Consider the following 21305-nt stretch of genomic DNA (forward strand, 5'->3'; position numbering starts at 1 on the left):
GTCCTCATGGAACTTAGAGTCTCATGGGGATGACACAAGTGGATACAAGTGAAAGGAGTATTACAGAAGAGGAAAACACTGAGTATGAAACTGGGCGTTCAGGGGGAAGGCCTGGGTCTAACCCTGAGGGAGGACTGGGACTTGTCTGGGTGTAGGGGAGGTGTGAGCTCTAAACACAGAGGAAAGATGACATGTGAAGTAGGGTTTAGTGTGTTGAATCATAGATGGCTGGAAAGGGTACCTCTGTTCACCACTCCCTCTGGGTACCTTGGTCTGTTCCCAAATATGTCAGGAATGAAAAAGGTAAGGAAACCCTGCCTCGAATGCATGGATGCCATTCACAATCTAAAGGGCTCTAGGATAGAGTAGAAATCTCCACGTGTTACCCATGGGCCTCCACTGCCATAGAGGCTGAAGCCACTCTTGTTGGTAAGGAGATGGTTGAAGAGAAGTACAGGAAAAGGAAAAGAAGTACAGAAAAGTGGCACCTGGGAAGCACTTAATATATGTTTACTGGCTGAATGAATGGGCGTGTATGTTCTTCCAGCTTTTGGGGAAGACTTGGAACCGAGGTCTCCTGAAGCTGAGCAGAGTCCTTGGGGTCTTGTCCTGTGGGTCCCTGTGGTGGTGATGGCATGGAACTGGAAATCCCAAATACTCATGAAATGGCTATTCTAGGAGCTGCAGGAGCTGCTTCAAGATAGAATGGGGCTCAGAACTTCCTCACTCTAGCCTGTTTCTGTCTTTAATTCAGTACACAAACATTTGTTACCTATTTTGAGTATGGGGACAAGGAGGTGAACTTTTGGTCTATGGGGAAAGGAATGAGAACACAAATTCGTCTAAGAGGCATAATGCAGTAAGTGCTATAGGAAACATACAACGTGTTCAAAATGAGGATTTCCCCGTTTTTTTGATTCAGTTCAATTCATTTCACAATGCCATTCATGTCTAGAAAAAATGCTCAATGTATTGAGAAGATGAATGACATTGAGACATTTATGGCCATAGAGGGCTTGTAGTCCAGCAGGGGCAGCCATGTGCCAGAGGTGGTAGATCGGCTTGTTCCACATCTGCCCAAACCTTTCTTGGTGTGTTTTCCTGTACTACAGAGGCTGAAAAGCTAAAAATCCATTTCCCAAACTCCCTGCTGTTGGAGTTCCCCTCGTAATTTAGGTTTGGCCAGTCCCGTGCGCTTGTGGAAACCTGAATTCAACACTGAGTTAGGAAAAACAACTGAGTTAGGTGGAGAGGAGGCAGCAGATGGGGAGGGATCCCTTGTGCTGGCGGTGACCTACAAGGGGCAAGATAGCTCTAGAGTTTGGGCAATAACTCCTGGCCCCGGACTATACCTAAAATTATGTGTAGAGACTGGGTCCAGTGACTCCTGGAACCTCAGCTTCCAGATTGTGGCAGAAATAGTGGTTCCCTTGGGCATTCAGTACTGTGTGGTGTTCTGGGAATCATTCTTGAGGACCAAGCCAGGCCAGAACTTGCTCTACAAGGATTCTGAGTTTACTTGATTCTATTCATTAATCCGTGTTTTCTTAAAATAGCTAGAATGGTTTTGCACCTTCACATGAACCCTAACTGATACATCACGCTGTGAATTAGAGGTGTTGTGAGTGTCAGAGACGGGGCGGGACACGAGTGTGAGCAGAATAGCAGGAAGGACATCCAGACGGCCACCTTTCTTTCCTCTTTCTGTTTCACCTTGACCCCATTCCAATCCTATAAGCAACTTTCAAACCAATTAATTGGTCAGATATCAAACAACTACAGTGCACAAGGCACTCTGCTTTTCGTTGTGGTCAAGGCAGTGCACAAAACAAGTGAGCTCTCTGCCTCTGTGGTGCTTTTGAGGAGACAAGTGTTGAAGGAGCACTGAAACATAGAACTCACAACCGTGGCAAGAGTTACGAAGGAAAAGAAGAGGGAACTGTGGGAGAGAACAGTGGGGCGGAGTCTGTGAGAGACCTTACTTTCCTGGGAGGTCTGGGAAGATCTCTTGAGTAGGTAACATCGAAGCTGAGTCACAAAGGGTGAAAACGAGCCAGCCCTGTGAAGGTGGCAAAGGAGGAGGGATAGTGGTGCCAGGCAGAAGGAGCCGTGAGTAAGAGCCACAGTAGCCATGCCCAACAGCTTTCTAATGCTCCCCTGGGTAATAGTCATAGGATAGAGTCTCAGCCACTTAGCGTTTCTGTAGCCTCAGTAACTAGAAGCCTCTGATTTGACATCTTCCTAGCCACTTCTCCTATTTTTCCTGTGTCAGGATTTCTCAATGTCTGCATTACTGACACTTGAGACTCGATAAGTCTTCACTGGGGGAACTATCCTGTGCATTGTAGGATGGTTAGCAGGATCTTTGGCCTCTACTCTCTAGATGATCGCAGCTACCCCTCTGCCTCCAGTTGTGACAACCAAAAATATCTCCAGACATTGCCAAATGTCCCAAGGTGGGCAAAATCGCCCTCCACTGAGAACCACTGCCCTGTGGGTAGCCCTGTTTTGGTCAGGGTCGTCTTGCTGGCTCCCACCTTCACCTTTTATGTGTCTACACCTCCACTCAGGCAGTTTCCTCCAACCACTCTTCTGCCTCTCCACAAAGCCTTACACATGTGTCTACTGGAAATTCATAGCTTTTATCTGCCCATTATCCCTCTGTCCATTGGGGAATTCCATTTGGGTGATTCTCATGTATACTGGGTGGTAGGGAAAGAGTGGTTCATCTTGGTGCTCTGCCTGCCCTCTGGCTGCAGGAGTAGGGGCATGTGGACCAGGCACCCCTTCCTTTTGTGCCCAGTTAAGAACCCAAATGGGGAGCCTGAGATCCAAGCAGAGATCATCAGAATCTTTCCATGTGATTTCCATGAGATGGCACTTACTTTTCTTCTGAATTGTTAACTGTAAAGATAGAGCCCTGGGCTGCACTAGCCATTTTTTTCCTGCCATTTGGAGAGAGCCTGCTTGTGGGAGGAGTCAATGACATCAGTATAGCGATAGAAGTAGATGCAAGAAGAACTGAAAGGTGGGAGAGAGAGAGGGCTCTGCCCACATAATTGGAAACCTTTGTGCAGATACTTGCACTACAACATTCATGTTCTAATTTTCGTTCTCTTTCTTCAAGCCAGTGTGAGTTGTTCCTGTCAGACCATGGAAAGAGTCCTACGGCACTGTCCAATGCCCACTTCAAATCTCTCCTCTTTCATGAACGGCCTCTTAATACAGAACAATCTGAAGAAAATGCTGTCCTTGAATTCCTAACTAGTGGTTTGCTGGAGACAGCCACTAATTCTGTGCTTCTGCGCTTCTCTTTCCAGTTTTGAGTCAAGGGACATCATATTTGCGTCATAGTGGGAATAATTATGCTACGGAAATCAGCAAATGCTACAAATCAAGACTCTCTTCCCCCAGCAGAGTCTTCAGCCTGTTCACCAGCACAGTACTCTCTGAATGCCATTTCAGCTGGACCACCCACTTGGATATTTGTCACATACCGATTTGTAACAACTCTTGCTTTTTGAATATGGTGACGTTGGGAGGGCAAGTGCCCCTGACCCACACTGCATCTGAGTCTCCAAAGGAGGAAAGGTCCTGAGGAATAATTTGGCCTGTGGTCTTCATTTCACACATGGGGAAAAAGAGGACAGAGACCTTCGGTGACTTGGTAGTTCGTTGTGAAGTCAAGACAGAGAAAGTCCACAATCTTTTGACCTCCATCCATGATTAAAATGTAGGCCTTCCCAGCCTTCCTCTTTGTCCTTTTTCAGCCCTTTCTTTTCTCCAATTTTGGCACAAAAGAGGGTTTAAAATGATTGTTGAATCATTCCAAAGAGCTAATGGCCAAGACCCAAATTGTCAATGCTTACTTACAACAAGGGGCTTTGGGGCTGTGAAGTTCTCCAGGATGAGATCATTCCAGATGGGGTCTTCCTAATGTGGCAGCACTGGGGAGACAGCTGCTGAAAGAGAGGACTCGCTGCCCTTCCATAGAAAGACCGCGATGTTGGAGTGAGTGTTGGCTTCCCTGTGTATTACGTCACTTAGAATCAAACAAGACGATAGTTGAGCTGCAAGGAAAGCTTGCAGATCTGTAAAAATTGAAAATACACAGTTTATTTTTGACATAGTTATTCTATTTCCACAACTTATCCTGGAAGTGTGCATAAAGATATTCATTTCAACTGTGTTTGAACTAATAAAAGACTGGAAACAATCTAATGTTCACCATCGGGAACTAATTAAATAAATCATTATGCATACATACATAGAGGCAGAACTCTATGTACTACCATGGAATTATCTGCATGATACTGTGTTTAGTGAGAATGATAAGGAGCGGAACAGCATGTATAGTTTGCTATCATCCAAGTTAAAAAGAGGTGAGGAAAACACACAGAAACACACATGAATGTATGAGCATAATCTATCTCAAGAAAGATACATGAAACATTGTGACCCAAAAAGTTGTCTCTAGAGAGGGGAACTGGAAAACAGTGGTAAAAGTAAGATTTATTATTCACTTTATGGGACAACTTGACTTTTAAACCATGGGAATCTAGTACTTATTCTATGCCCCTCCCCTCAATAAAATAAAAAAAAAAATAAAGAATATGCTGTGTTACAGTCCTTGGAAATTCTTCCTTGGCTCTGATGGATGAGTTGGATCTGGGGATGTGCCAGAGAGCTGAGAGAGTTAAAACTAGTAACCCTCCTCCTACAACTATATACTTTCTTTAAAAAAGATTCAATCTGTTTGAGTATTCCAAGTTTGGGACAATTATTTCTCCCATTATACAGCTGAAGGAACAGAGGCACAGAAGCCAGCCATCTTCCCAAGGTCACAGAGCGAGCGGGAGCCAGAGTTGCCGTGAGAGCTCAGCTCTTGTCCAGTCATACATTCTCCTACTGGGGCCACATTTGGCCAGGCAAGGGCTTCCACAAGCACAGCAGTCTTCGCGGGAGGGAAAAGAACCAGAGAGTTCGGAGAGGCTCCTTTGGCCTAAGGTTTCAGTAGAGTTAAAGCCCTGAGCCAGCAAGAGTCCCAGCACAAATGAAGTCAGACCAAAATAGTTACCACTTATATTCAACAGGAAATGACCCAGAAAAGATCCAACCACTTTCCAGATGTAACTTGAAGGGCCTCAGTTGGAGAGACATTTTGGAACCTAATGCAAAAACTCTTGATGTTTCTCAAGTCGGTGTGGGGATCAGAAATGAACAGACATTTGATTTGAGGGAAATGCCCTGCTAAGAAAGTCTAAGGCTTCTGCTTTAGGGAATCAATCTTTGAGAGAGCAGCATAGGAATGAGTATAGAAACCAAGGCCTTGCCACGTTTGGCCAGCATAATTTGGGGAGGGGCTGTGAGAAATAAAGGGTCTATCTCTGCCTTTTGGCTGGAAAGAAAAGCAGAAATCCCAGACTGAGGAAACAATGCATGATTAGACTGCATAAGTGAGATTTAGCTAGTGGCTAGAAAGAAATTTTTTATCTATCAGCTGTTGTGCAGTGAACGGAGACTAATTTCTCTAAATCTTGTATTTCAAAAGACTTCTACAGATTTCTTTTAAACAACACTCAGAAGACAGCTCTACATGTCTCATCCACTTAATTTATGATTGGTATAATAAAAAAAAATCATTACATGTGCTACTGCTTGTGAAGAAAAAAGGTTATACATACACACACCTAACCTCTGGTTAGCAGAAAATAGAGAACAGAGGAACTAGTTAAATGATATAAGAGAAAACAACCAATTCAGAGAGTAGGGACATTCTTTGAAATTTTGATGTCATAAAAAATTAAGATATTTTGGGGGCGATTGGAGGAACTTTGAATATGATCTGAGTATTAGTATTAGTATTAGGGAGTTATTGTCAGATGTATGATGAAGTATGCCGGGGTGAAGAAACATGATGTTGGGAACTCACTTTAAAATGGCTCAGAACACACACACACACACACGCACACACACACACACAGATGGTTATTAAGCTATCATCTCTTCGAACTCGGCTGGCTCTACGTCAAGGCTGGGACAGCAAATCCTTTCTCCTTTGCCAGCGGGTCTTCTGTCAGTCAGCCAATAGGGGGCACTAGAGGGAGACTGGAAGTCTAGATTGGCAAGGAACTTGCTCCTTTCTGTTTTGCTTACTGTTACTGGCAGGGTCACCCAAACAACAGTTCCTCACCCTGGCAATGACAGAAGTATTTCCTGTGGGAGCAACTGGTTCAAGTTTCCATTTTTCCCACAATCTCAGAACCAGCCTCATTATGCTTCTTCAGACATACTGGTATCAGCGGGCAGATGCCTTCTCTGTCCCAGCACCATGGGACGCTTTATCCGAGCTCTTAAGTTTTATTAATCCCAAACTCTTCTCCTTTCTCCCAGCCCTCGGGCTGGTAACTGCTTTCTGCATTTACTACAGTATTCCTTTTGCCTTTCCAGTTTTCTCATACCTGGTTAACAATTCTTTATAGTAAATTCTGTCTGTGAAAGTAATTGGTAGAGTTTGTGTCTCCAGACTGAACCTTGCCTGATACAAAAATTGGTACCAGAAGTCTCAGGAAACAGACCTCAGAGATGGAATATTTTCAGGTGTTTGGATTTGTCTCTAGACCTGAATGCACTCTTGAGCTTCTTATCATGGAAATGGGATGCTGGTAACCCATGGCATGGAGTGACACTGATTAATCAAATTATTGGCTGTAGAACATTGTGATGAAGAACTTCCTGAAGCAGGTGCCTTGGGAGATCAAGTGGCTGATGGCAATAATGATGACTAGGAGGAATGTGGGTGAGATGCCTTCTTCTGAGAGCACTGGAGTGCTTACAGAAAGAAAATGACATACTCAGCTCTTTAAAGTCTCAGCTCAAGTCCTGGTTAGGGAGATTCTATGGCAGTCCTAAAAGTATCTCAAATCTCTTATAGCTGCAAATTGAGACACAATATTTAACTGTGAGGGTTGCAGAATTTAAAGGTAAATTGAATTCATAGCCTATGTCTCTCAGTGCAAGTTGGGATGAGAACCGGGATAGTGTCTAATTCTAAGACTTGGAATGAAGACATCTGCATAGGCTTGCATGAAGCTAAAAATCTTAACCCCTAAGTCACTCTGAGCCTTCCTTGCCTTCACCCTCCACGACTGAGATTAGGCTTCCTTTGCTTAAAGTTCTTGTATTAACCTCACCTGAGGCAGATGCCTTTCAAGGAGACGCCTTTACTCTTCAAGATCTACCCTACTACCCCTTGTTGCCACTAGACCCATAACTAGGGTCAGATCCAGAATATTACAAGGAAACAAGTTCAAAGTCTGATCCTGAAGGAAAGATTTTATAATCCAAAATAACTGCAAGATTTTTCTAATTTATATAGGCAGAAACCTGGTGAATATGTGTGGAATGGGATTCTAAGAGCATTAGACCAAAGAAGGCAGAATATAACAGGCCAAATTTACTGATATGGGTGTATTTATCAGGGACTCTCTATTTAATGTGTTAACCTGTATTAAGAATTTGCTTATTTGGACTCAACAGTGACCTACATATAAGAATGAGTTTGAGATCCCAGAACTTCCCTGGCATAATGTAGAGAAAGGAATTAAAACCTTTAGGGAGAGAGAAATGTTAGAGTAAACATATTATTTGTGACCTTCAAACTTCCCCCATTACTGCCCTCTACTATATGGTTCAAGAGGACCCAGTGGACACTCCTTCACTAAGGTATTGAGCAATACATTAATGAGATCATCAATATTCTTGAAAATCTCTGTGGTGGCTGTTCTCTTTAAGCTGGTATGATGGTAGAAGATGCTGTCACCAATTCAATGCTGTTCATTAATTTCATCCGAATTGAAATTAATGTTTAACATAATACTCAGCAGGGACAAAATGGCCATCAAAATGTTTTGACCCCCAGGGAACACTGATAGTAGCTGTTGATGGTTACTTTTATGTGTCAATTTGACTGGGTCACTGGGTGCCCAGATGTTTGGGTAAACATTATTCTGGGTGTTTCTGCAATGGTGTTTTTGGATGAGATTAACATTCAAATTGGTAGACTTTGAGTAAAGCAGATTGCTCTCCAAAATGTGAGTGGGCCTCATCCAATTAGTTGAAGGCCTGAATAGAATAAAAAGACCAAGCTTCTCAAGCAAGAGGGGAATCTCTAGGAGACTGTCTTCAGACTGGATCTGCTTTCCTGCCTGTGTGGCTAACTGGCCCACCCTGCAGATTTTGGACTTGCCAAGCTTCCATAATTATGTGAGCCAGTTCCTTATACTAATCTCTTCCTATGTACATACCCACACATCCTATTGGTTCTGTTTCTCTGGAGAACCCTAATACAGTAGCTAGTTGGTACAGCAGACCTAGGAATGAAATAGATGGGAAGTCTACTAAATATTACTCGATCTACACATTAGGAAAAACTCTAGGTCTGGTACTCCGAAGTCTGACTAAAGTCACTACAGAGCGAATCATAGCCTCTCCTCCAGTTTCCAGACCTAAGCCAGCTATCATACCCAGAGTCCCTTGACTGAAGGATATGCTATTTTTTCTTTTTTTTTTTTTTTTAAGATTTTTATTTATTTGACAGAGAGAGACAGCAAGAGAGGGAACACAAGCAGGGGGAGTGGGAGAGGGAGAAGCAGGCTTCCCGCTGAGCAGGGAGCCCGACGTGGGGCTCGATCCCAGGACACCAGAATCATGACCTGAGCCGAAGGCAGATGTTTAATGACTGAGCCACCCAGGCGCCCTATGCTGAGTTTTCTTAAGAACTCCACAATACTGCCACAGTATATACTATAAACCTTCTTTCAAGGCTTCCCCAGAGACCTGTAGTCGTTAATAGGGTGACTGTATCCTGAAAAAAAAAAAAAGTCTTCAGATCTTTTGGGCATTAATAAGCACTGGTCCTGAATTGGCAGTAATTTCTGGGACCCTAAAACACTACTCTGGTCCACCAGTTAAAGTGGGGGCTAATGGTGGTCAGGTGATGAATGGAATATTGGCCCAAGTTAAAATTACAGAGAGCCCAGTAGGTCTGTGAACCCAGCGGTCACATCTCCAGTTCTTGAATGTAATTGCATTAGACATACTTAATTACTGGCAGGATCCCCAAATTTCCTCTCTGACCCATGGACTGAGGGTTATTATTGTAAAAAGGGCCAAGTAGAAGCCCCTAGAAAGTCCCCTCCTTACCAAGCCAACAGCAATAGCACATCCCTAGAGGAAATTGCAGAGATTAGTGCCACCATCATTGGCTTGGTATCTGTCACATCTCCACTTAAATTTACCTGTTTGTCCTGTGCCAAAGGTCGGTGGATCTGAGAATTACGATGGATTACTGTAAACTTACACAGGTGATGACTCCAATTGCAGCTGCTGTTCCAGATGTGCTATCTTTATGAGAGAAGATCAACATAACCCTTGGCACTTCACGTACCATTAGTGATCTGGCAAATGCTTTTTATCTCCTCTCTCTATAATAATTTGCAGTGACCACCAGAAGCAGCTTGTTTTTACATTGCAGAACTGAGACCACCTTTATAGTTTTCCCTTAGGGCTACATCAACCTCCTGTCATAATCTGCAGAGATCGTGATCATCTTGACATTTCACAGTCCATCACACTGGTCCACTTCACTGATGACATGCAGATTGGATCTGATACGAAGGTAATAGCCAGTACTGCGGATGCCTTAGTAAAATGCATGTGAGGTTGGAGAGTGGGAGGTAAACCCCATAAAAATTCAGGGACTCATGCACCTTGGTGAAATTTCTGATGTGCTAATGGTCTGGAGCATGTTGCAATAGTTCTTTCCGGGTGAAATATAAGTTGCTGTCCCTTGTATCACCTCCTACTGCAACAGAGGCTTGATGCTTGGTGGGCCTTTTTGGCTTTTGGAGGCAACATATACCACATTTGAGTGTATCACTCTGAGCCATTTACCATAACACTGCCGGTTTTGAGTGGAGTAGAAAAGGCTCTGTAGCAAGTGTAGGGCTAGCTCCCCTGCCACCCAAAACTTAAGATCAGCAGATCCAATGACATTAAATATGGCAAATAAGGATTCTGTACAGAACCTCTGGCAAATGCCAATAGGAGAATCGAAGCATACACCTCTAGGGTTTGGGAGCAAATCCATACCCTCTTTTGAAGTTAACTGATTTTCCTTTTAGAAACAGCTCTATGGCACTGGGTGCTGCGTGATCCAGCAAGCCATAAGCTGGAATGTGCACAGCAGCAATCCATCCTCAAGTAGCAGTGATATACAAGGGAGAGAGAGCAAGCAGGTCTAGAATGCATAAGCAAGTTGCCTGAGTAGGTGGCTCAAATCCTTTGACACTTACTCCTGTTACAAGACTTCTTTTTTCCCAGTCTTTACCTCTGGCTGCATGAAGAGTTCCTTTTGACCAGCTGACTAACAGGAAATTTAGGTCTGGGGGCGCCTGGGTGGCTCAGTCATTAAGCGTCTGCCTTCAGCTCAGGTCGTGATACCAGGGTCCTGGGATGGAGCCCCACATCGGGCTCCCTGCTGGGCGGGGAGCCTGCTTTTCCCTCTCCCACTCCCCCTGCTTGTGTTCCCTCTCTCGCTGTGTCTCTGTCAAATAAATAAATAAAATCTTAAAAAAAAAAAAGAAATTTAAGTCTGGTTTACAGTTTATTTTGCCTAATAGGCTAGTGCCAGCTGGGATCTGCAAAATCTCCTGCAGCATTACAACCTCCATCGGATATGTTTCAGAAAGATCCCAGTAAAGGGACATTTTCCTGAGGAGAATCCTGAGCGGTACGATTGCTTGTCTGCTATGTCTGAACTGAGCACTACCCCGAAGTATGGATCGAAACTCTAGTATTCAAGGGCAGTTACTAATGGTTTGATGACTGTTCAGGACTTGGGAAGAACAGATATATAAGACAAGTGACAAGGTCTGGGGGCGAAGTATATAGATGGACCTCTCAGAATAGGCAAGAGAATTGAAGATTATTGTGCTCCAGGTGAATGTTCACCAAAGGACACTGTACATCCATGAGAATGTACTTTGTAGACATGTGACTATAGGGAACATAATTAACCATGAGCCCCAGCTGTTGCACTCCGAAATTCATCACACCTGTGTTGGTTCAAATGCCTCCCATGGCCTGCTTCCAGTAAATGACTGAGAGTAGCAGGAATACTAAAGTATATCTGGGTCTCTCGTGATAGCTGACCCTGGCTTGAGGACTCCTTGAAGAGCTTGCTGAACCTAAATTAAGACAGAGGAGGTTCTCAGTAATCAGGACAAGATGACGTACTTTGTAGCAATTAGTCAGCCTCTTTTTCCAGTCATCTTAATGACTGCTCAGTGGGCCCATATACAAGAGTGGCTATGTTGGCAAGGATGGAGGCTTATACATAGGCTCAGCAACATGGACTTCCCCTCACCAAAACTGACCTACTGAGTGCTTGACCTGCCAATAGCAGAGACCAGAGACCAACACTGAGCCCTGATGTGTTGGGCTAAGGGCCCCCTGGTGTGGGCCCTTAGTGGCAGCTTACTTACATTAGATCCCTTCTATCATGGAAGGGATAGCAATTTACTCTCACTGGAAAAGACACATTATCTGGGTATGGCTTTGCCATTTACTTCTGCCAGCCTTGTTAACTGTCATGGAATAGCAAAGGAGTATGTGCTGACCTATCCACCCACTTCAAGTAGCCTTTGGTGGCTTAGAAAAGTAGCTGAGATGTCAAAGGTCCACATGCTCAAGTCAGTTTTAGAAAAAAAGCTATTTATATTTTCTTTCCCACCCATGTTTCCCAATGCTCCACAACAGTTCTTTCTGCCAATTTTGAGCCAGCAGAGGCTCAGGTGGGGCTTTTTTTTTTTTTTTTTTAAAGATTTATTTATTTGAGAGAGAGAGAGAGAGCACACAAGCAGGGAGAGGGGCAGAGGGAGAAGAATTCTGATTCCCTGCTGAGTGCAGAGCCCATGTGGGGCTGGATCCCAGGACCCCAAGATTATGACCTAAGCCAAAATCAAGAGCCTGCCGCTCAACTGACTGAGCCACCTAGGTGCTCCTCAGGTGGGGCAATTTTAATTTGAACTACAAATCCTTTTTCTAGAGATGTTTAAAATCAGGTATTTGGCAAAATCTGTGGTTAAATTTACTTTCAACCAATCATGCACAGAGAGTGACATCTGCTGGTCATACGATTGTATCTTTACCCTGATTCTTTTTTTGCAATTGACCAATGACCTTAATTATATAGTAAAAATATAAGACAATTATCTCTTTCTTGGGAGAAAAAGAAACCAACACATGACTTGTAAGTGCCAGTATATGTACCATTGTGGGAAATTTTTTTAAACTAAAAAATAAAATCTAAGTTTCTTTATTTTAGCAGACATTGCAGTCTCTTTACTTTGATCAGGGAAAATAAACTGTTGTAGAATTTGAAAATGAATTCAAAACTCAGCTATTCCCTTTAAAATATCCTTTGGATTTTTGTTTCATAGCAGGAGAATTCTAGTGGACTTAATGAAAGACTGGCCATCAAAGGTCATTTGCTTCTGGCATTGCGTCCTAGTCCTGCTTTTTTGTATTGTTAATTTCCATGCTTCATACACGCATACATTGCTTCCATCCTTCTTCCTTCCTATCTCTAGATACACACACATATGAAACTTTATACATACTCTTCCAGATTTATTCCTATATTAGCTTTGGAAATTCTTCCCACTGCTCTTGATGTTAGATTATACTAGAAAAAAATTAGGAACTTATATTTTGTAACTACATTTTTAGATGAAAGTCATGTATTTATGTTTATTGATAAGAGTATTTTGATGGATGGTGATCAAGTTGAGTTTTGTGTAGAAAATACAAACTTCAATTTGCAGTATTCGGGTGGTGCACCTGTTAGTCAGATTCCATTCCCCTTGTCTTTTTTCTCCAATTTTTCACTATTAGAAAAATGCTGTAATTACCTGTTTTATAAATCAAACTGTGGATATCCCTGATTCTCCCCAGGACGTAAATTCCTAGAGGGAAAAATCCCCAATCAAAGGGCTACGAATAATCAACAAAGGAACTAAAATTAATACTACCATAATAAAAAATTGGGAATAGTAGGGAAGGAGATGAACGTTTTATAAATTCAGTAATCACTTATTATCGAGAGGAGTCAATATATAACTTCTAAAGCTGATAAATCAAAACTGGCATATGTGGGGGAGCCTGGCTGGCTTAGTCGGTGGAACACACGACTCCTGGTCTCAGGGTTGTGAGTTCGAGCCCCATGTTGAGGGTAGAGTTTACTTAATTAAAAAAACCAAAAAACAGGGCGCCTGGGTGGATCAGTTGGTTAAGCGACTGCCTTCGGCTTGGGTCATGATCCTGGAGTCCCTGGATCGAGTCCCGCATTGGGCTCCCTGCTCGGCAGGGAGTCTGCTTCGCCCTCTGGCCCTGTCCCCTCTCATGTGTTCTCTCTCTCTCAAATAAATAAATAAAATCTTAAAAAAAAAAAAAACAAAACCAAAAAACAAAACTCAAAACTGGCATATGTGTTTGGTATAAACACATTACTTAGAGATAAGGGTGGAACCACAAAATGTTAAAGCAGAAATGGTTAAGTAATTGGGCAGGAAAGGGACTGTGGCTTTTTATTATAGGACTCATTTTTTAGCATACCACTTTGATAAGGTATTTAGGTTTTGAAATAAAAATGTAAATTTATTAAAATTTAAAACTATATTTTACCAAATTATTATCCAGAAAACGTATGTAAATTTAAGTTCCCACAGGAAATTTTTTTTTAATTATTTTTATTTTTTTTTTTTAAGATTTTTAATTTATTTATTTAATTGACACAGAGAGAGAGACAGCATGCGGGGGAACACAAGTAGGGGGAGGGGGAGTGGGAGAGGGAGAAGCAGGCTTCCAGCCGAGCAGGGAGCCTGATGTGGGGCTCGATCCCAGGACCCCGGGATCATGACCTGAGCCGAAGGCAGTTGCTTAACCAACTGAGCCACCCAGGCGCCCCCCCACAGGAAATTTTTTGATGGCCCTGATTTACCACAGTGACTTCACATCAATTTATTTATTATTTATATTCTGGTCCATTCAAAAGTTTTGAACTATGTTAGGTAAATACACAGAGCTTAAGATGTAAAATAAGTGGGAAAATTGGGGTAAAGGGAAAATAAGATGAGACCGGAGGCCCAAAGAATCCATCAGAACCATCTGGAAACTGGTTAAGAATGAAGGCCCTTGGGGTGCCTAGGTGGCTCAGTCATTAAGCGTCTGCCTTCGGCTCAGGTCATGATCCCCGGGTCTTGGGGTCATGATCCCTTGGGGTCATGATCCCCACCTCAGGCTCCCTGCTCAGCAGGAAGCCTGCTTCTCCCTCTCCCACTCCCCTTGCTTGTGTTCCCTCTCTCGCTGTCTCTCTGTCAAAGAAATACATAAAATCTTTAAAAAAAAAAAGAATGAAGGCCCTTGAGCTTATGCCAGATCTGCTAAATCAGAATCTCTATGGTGAGGCTCTCAGATCCTCTTTTTAGCAGCCTCAATGACTTGGAGTCCTGCTGTAATTTAAAAAAAGACAAAGAGTGACTAATAGGATATTAGGACATTTATTAATGTCATGGTATTTAGAGCATGGGAGCTAGAGGAATGGACATTGTAAGACTAACTCCAAAGAATACATTTAAAAGTAAATCTTATATAAACTAGACTCATCCCTTTTCCAACTATAACATTTCATAATCCTGTTCTGATCCCATTAGCCTCCCCATTGACAACACTCACAGAGACGCGGGGACTCAGTCTATCATTTTGTCCTTCAACTTTTACTTTTAACATGAAGATGCATGTTCTGGGAGATCTTCTCTCTTCTCCGGGATCCATTCCTAGCCTATTGTACCACTTAGGTGGATATTCTAGTGCTTGTGTGTCTTTTTACGTATCACATCAACAGCTTCAACAGATACTTAGAAGAATTCTATGTATCCACTAGGTGGTATTTAATCTTTTCTGCTGCCTGTGTTCTTATTCTCAAAACTGTGAAAATTAAAAGTTACACATGCTAAACTTTTTCTTGGGATTTGGTATGCCATAAATATAAAAGAGACACAATTACAGCTTAATTTTACAATGAAATTAAGAATATATTAAAAATTATACATTAAAAATGTATCAGCTCACAGTGACTTCTGCTGTAGCTGTAGCTTTTGTTCAATGATGTCTGAGAAACGAGGAACTTTTTTTGAAATAGCCACACGAATGTCATCACTCATATTAAAGCAGCTTCTGGACTTTGTTTTAAAATGTAAAAGTGATGAAAATCCCAACTCACAAAGGTATGTAGTTGCAAATGGTATAAGGATTTCTAGAGCTGTCTTTGCCAGGCTTGGAAACACTGTGAATTGAGCACACCAGAAATCCTCAAGCTTCATTGTCTCAAATTCCATCAGGATTTGGCCACTAGCTCGTAATTCAGCAAGATCAGTTTTCATCAAATAACCATCATCGACAAAATCCAGATTAAAAAGAAACGGATCCAGTATCCATTTACTTGCCTCAGCAAGATCTCCAACAGAAAAATATCCATGGAAGAAGTTGCTCAGCTGTTGCAGGTGCAGTGTTATTTCAGCTGCAATGCTTGCTGCTTCATTATCTGAAACAATGATTTCTTCAAGAAAAGGAAAGTTGGTAAAATTTCTTTTCTCAATTCGCTTTAGCCAAAATGGAAACTTCCTAACAAAAGCAGATAACTTTTCTCTAGCTGATACTGTGTTCATCCCAGTCCTTTGCATAGATGCACTAAGTTCATTCAGGTGTTTGAATAAATCTGCAAGGTATGCTAAGTGAACTTTAAACTCTTTATTTTCAAAGCCATCAACTAAGTTACTGCTTTGGTGGTGAAGAAACTGATTTATTTCTTCATACATTTCAAAAATATGGGTAAGTATTTGACCTCGGGAAAGCCACCTCATTTCAGTATGGAAAAGGAGGACACTATACTCGATTCCAATTTCTTCAAAAAAAGCCTGAAAGAGGCGATGATTTGGAGCGCGTCCTTTGATGAAATTTATTACCCTCACCACAGTAAACAGAGCATCTCTCAGTTTTGTAGGCAAGGTCTTTGTGACAAGGTCATGAGGATTCAACAAACAATGCGTGATCACGATGTGAGGTGCCTCTTTTTTCACACAGGCAACAAATTCTGAATTTTCTGCCAGCATAGAAGAGGCACCGTCAGTACAAACAGAGCCACATACATCAAGTGCTATCTTATGCTTCAAAAAGAAGTCTCTGAAGAGATTGAACACATCTTTTCCTTTCATTGTTAACTGCAATGGTTCACAGAATAGAAATTCTTCTATGATCTCTCTTTCTTTTATGTATCGTACAAATGCCATTAGCTGACTGCAGTCACCCATGTCCGTTGTCTCAGCAAGCTGAATACCCACTTTCAGAGGACTGGCTCTGATGTCCTCTAGAACTTGCTGTAAGATATCCTGGCTCATTTCATCAATTCTAGAATGGATCACATCATCTGATAAGGGTACCTGCTGAAGCTTCTTTTGTGCATCTGGTCCCAAAACTATTTGTGCTATTTCCAATGCACAAGGTTTTACTAATTTTTCAGCTATTGTATGGGGATTCTTCTCCTTGGCACATAAATATGCAAACTGATATGATGCTTGTAATAAGGCATCCTCGTGAGATGTAACTCCAAATGTTTTCAAGGTTTCACTCTGATCAGATGGTGTTGGCATATGCTTCAGGCTATTGAGATCATGCCCACCTACACCACCATGCTGTCTGTTAAAATGGTCAGACAATTTTGATGGTCTGAGGTCAGCATTTGAAAATATTGAGTTACACAATACACATTGTGGGCGCTGAGTTCCATCAACCTCTGTTGTACAGGTGAACCAGTAACGAACATAGTCATCATCCCATTTGCGTTTCTTCGACATGGCACCCCGAAATTCTCAGGTAGTATTCCAGAGATGCTGCAGAATTTTGCTTTGGGAGTAAAATATAACCCACATATTAAAAATCACTGGCTAACCGAATTAAAACAAAGCCACATCACATGCCATTTGTACATGTAAAGAAATATCCTGTAACATGTCAGTTCAAAGTAAACCATGACAGCATGACAGTCCAACTTAAAGCTATCAACTCACAGCTAATGCCCCGGAGTAAACGACTTACCAGTAAGCTACATATGGGAGATTTGGACTTATATAGGTTGTGAATACCCGTAAATCCTCTATTGGTGAACTGAAGTTATGGCTTCATTTGTTTTCAATGATGTATGTTCCAAACAAATCTGGTACATTTTGTATCCCCTAAAAGGGCATCTTACTACCACCCCCTCCCCCTCCTTCCATTCTCCGCCAGGGATGTACACACACAGGCAGTTATGAGCAAGTGAATAGAGAAGGGCGTAATTCATTAAATACTCTAAGGAAGGACATATTTTGACATAGTGGCTAGTTCTTTTTCATAGTTAAGGATTAAACAGGTCTGTAATACTATTTGATCCTTGACTGGCTCTGATTCCAACGTAAGCAGAGAATTTCAAATGGGTCTGATTAAGTCGCCTTTGACACAGAAGTAGGATACAAAATTGGCCCAGAGCTTCCTTGAAGCTAAAGTGTAACACACTACCAGTCCATGATTCGTATACAGAAAAGCAAAACAAGTTGTTCAGGAGAAATACAACTATTTTTGTTACTGAGACTTCAGAAAAATCTCTCTCATAGAGTAACATCCTTAGTTACGATAGGAATTTCATGATGCTTTTTCATATAACTACCCCTCAGTAAAAGCAGTCAAGAAAGAAGCCGAAACAATGGAATGAAAATAAGCAGTATTCCCAAAATTAAGATTTGTTTTAATCTGAGGACAGGGATTAGAATGTAATGGTTCCTAGGTTAGCAAATGGAGGAATCAGTGAAATCTTTTGCTAAAATGTAGATGCATGGTCCCAACTCCCAGAGATTCTGATTCCCTAGCTCTATAGTAGGGGCTCAGAATCTGTATTCTACATAAGCATTTTGAATAATTCTTATGAATGGTAACCAGAACAGTAATCTTTAATAAGAGATGCTCATCACAATCATTAGGAACCCCTTTGAACTTATACATCTCCCTCCCTTAGAACTAATAAATCATCTTCTCCAGAAGGAGGACAAAAGACTCTAAATCTTGGGGCACCTGGCTGGCTTACTTGGTAGAGCATGGGACTCCTGATCTTGGGGTCGTGAGTTTGAGCCCCATGCTGGGCACTGAGATTACTTTAAAAAAAAAAAAAACAAAACTCTAAATCTTGTCCAGGTGATTCTAATACATATCCTAGTGTGTATCAGATTTACAGGAATAAAAACATATCCTTCAGGCCAACCACTAGGTTGATGATATGCTAGGTTGGTAAATAAATAGTCTAAATGCTTTAATAGGCATTTAAGTTTCTGAGTTGATAACAACCTCCTAAGAAAGTTGAGGGACCTAGAAAGTCTTCCTCCTTAGCAATGAGCAAAGGTATAACCCACAGGTAGGCTCAAATATACCTTCGAAAACAGTTCTATCTCCCAGATAAACAAGTGATCCCCTAAGTTTCTAAAGTTCTATACTACAGAATGTGGCGGAAATAACTTAACAGGGACACATTTAAATCCAAATGCCCACTTTGGCCATAAAAAAAATCTCACAATAAGTAAAGCAAGAATATTAACTTAAAACACTAACTTTCTAGTGGCTCTGTCACAATTAGCTATAAAATGAACTTCTATGTAAGCTAATAAGTTGACATGCCCTATGGCTGTTTGTTATGAGTCAGTTAAAAATTGGAAGGTATCTACCCATCAATAAAGATGATTTGAAGTTTAAAAGTTGATCTTAAGCTTTCTTTTGTCAAGTGATGACAATAGGGCCAAATGTGTTTAGAACCTGTCCTAATTGATAGTAAAATTATGACATTGGCATAAAAAAATGCTTATCTTTCTATATTCTCTTATGTATATTTACCATGTATGTTTTGGGGAGCAGGGGAAGTGAACGAAAAAGCTTTGCTTCAGTCTCATTAGAAAGTATTACAGGACCAGTTAAGAGTCCATTCCAATCCACCTTGACCATGCTACTCAAGTATGTTTTGATTGAAAATTTACCTGTTCTGAACAAAAGGTGTTTTGGAAAAATTCATTTGCAGTAGTCCTCCTCATCCCCCTCAAAAAGGGAGAATAGGTAGCAAGAATTTTCAAGATTCTCAAAGAGGAATTTACCACCCAAGAGGCTTTCTTGTGTTTTAGAACCTCACAATTTTCACTTGCTCCTCTGTGGTATGTAGTAATCACAATACCCTAAGATACGTAAACATTAAAAAAGCATCATCATACTAAAAAACTATTGTTAACTGGGGCACCTGGGTGGCTCAGTCGGTTAAGCATCTGACTCTTGATCTCAGCTCAGGTCTTGATCTCAGGGTCATGAGCTTGAGCCCCACGTTGGGCTCCATGCTGGGTGTGGAGCCTGCTTAAAAAATGGGGAGGAAAACAAAGAAAAAAAAGGAAATTATTGTTAAACAGATGTGATAATGGTATGTTTGTGTGGAAAAAAGAACTCATTTATTAGCGATACAGACTTAGTTGTTTACAAGTGAGATGATAAGACGTCTGGGATTTCCTTTGAAATACTGTACTTCAGCACACACACACAGTGGGGTAGAGATAGAAGACATAAGATGGGCCTTGAGTTGTTAATGAAGCTGAATGATGGGTAATGCTACATTACACCATTCTCACTATTTTTATGTTATGTGGGGGAATTTTCCATAGTAAACAGTAAAATAAACAAAAGGCATGACCTTAGACAGAATTCGTTTTTAGAATGATTCCTTTGAGAGTTTGAGAGATATCTTAAGATGCAGAGTGATATAACAAAGTAAAACGTTTTTGCAAGTTTATGAGGTATAGGGGTAGATAGGAAAAAGTATCACTGATGAAATGCCAGTTAAAAGTGTACATTCACGTAACAAATCTTTGGGAAATGCTAAAATATATATTTCAGCAGTGACAACACCCAAGTGCAGTTGTAAACCTAAAACTCCAAACCAAACACAATTCAACCTCTATCTTGCCACTGCCTCTTCCAGTCCAAGGGAGGTGCGGGTGTCTGGGGGACAGGATTTCCTTAGTACACCTTGCAATTAAAGGCAACAGCCAGGAGAAAAGGGACGGAAATATAGTGGCTGAGCAAACGCTCCAGGGGCAAACGCCTGGGATCCTGGCTTTGTCACCTGTAGGCTGGGTCCTTTCCAAGCCTCGATTCCTCAAGTGGGGATGACAATAGTACCTACCTTAGAGGGTTGTTGGGAGCTTTAATTATAAAGCATGCACGTAAAGAACATGCAGCTCGTAACTGATAGGACCTGTTGGTGTATAATTAAAGACGGCGCGTTTGGGAAGCAGCTCCGGCGAGCTACGGGCGCCGGCTGCGAGGAAGGACTCCGCTCGGTCTCCACCCGCCCGTCTCCGAGCCTGGGCGCAGGCCCAAGGGATGCTCAGGCTTCTTTCAGTCGCCCGTCTCCGACTCCAGGTTGCTCTCCGCTCGGGCTAGGGTCCAGCCACTAAGCGCCGGAACAAGTCAGGGCGGCGGCTCCTCAGGTCCGGTCCCCGAGCAGGAACCTGCAGGGCGCGGGGACACAGATGCGTCCGCGGCGACCTCCACCCCAGCCGCGCCGAGGTTCCATCCGGGTTCTCCGTGTGGCTTCCCGCCCGCAGACGGTGTCTCCCCGCACGCAGGCGCATTAGCCACCGGCTGAGGCCTCAGCAGGCTTGAGTAAGGAGCATGCGCATTGGCCCTCTCAAAAAAAAATTTTTTTTTTTTTTTTTAATTGAGTACGTGGAGCGGGGAGGTTTCTTTTGTGTCGGCCGGGAAGGAAGAATCGTAGAATCCAAGGAATGGAAGGTATGGTAAAGTCCACATAGTTCTTCAGAGCACCGAAATAAATTTTGTAACACCCTAATAATTAGCATTTTCTATGTGTGATCAAGGAGTAAAGAGAAGGAAGCTCATTGTACTTCCAAGTTAAACACTGAGGCAAATGCGACAGGCTGTAAACTCCATGAAGATACTCACAGTGGAGACGAGCTTCTAGAGCTTGCGTCTTCATGTCTGTGCAGATTATCTCTTTCCATAAATTAGAGCGTGTGGATGAATTTCCTCAGAATCACTTATTTTAGAGAAAAACTTCAATTTTATTTAAAATTCGTTTTAACATGATCTTAAAGTTACAAACCCAT

General features: G+C 42.1%; 1 non-coding gene across 2 annotated transcripts; it reads right to left on the reverse strand.

Moving 5' to 3' along the window:
- Positions 1-14605: 14605 nt before the first annotated feature.
- FAM200C (family with sequence similarity 200 member C) lies at positions 14606-20814 on the reverse strand. 2 transcript variants are annotated; one of them, XR_014146965.1, is made up of 3 exons: positions 20360-20810; positions 19427-19533; positions 14606-17022 (listed from the first exon to the last, which is right to left on the reverse strand). It is a non-coding gene; the product is annotated as a family with sequence similarity 200 member C (transcript). The 2 variants fall into 2 exon arrangements; XR_014146966.1 differs by lacking the exon at positions 19427-19533 and having other exon boundaries at positions 20360-20814.
- Positions 20815-21305: the final 491 nt, after the last annotated feature.

This window comes from Leptonychotes weddellii, chromosome 7, assembly GCF_054177405.1.
Source record: "Leptonychotes weddellii isolate Sample4059 chromosome 7, ASM5417740v2, whole genome shotgun sequence".
NCBI classification, from domain to species: Eukaryota; Metazoa; Chordata; class Mammalia; order Carnivora; family Phocidae; genus Leptonychotes; species Leptonychotes weddellii.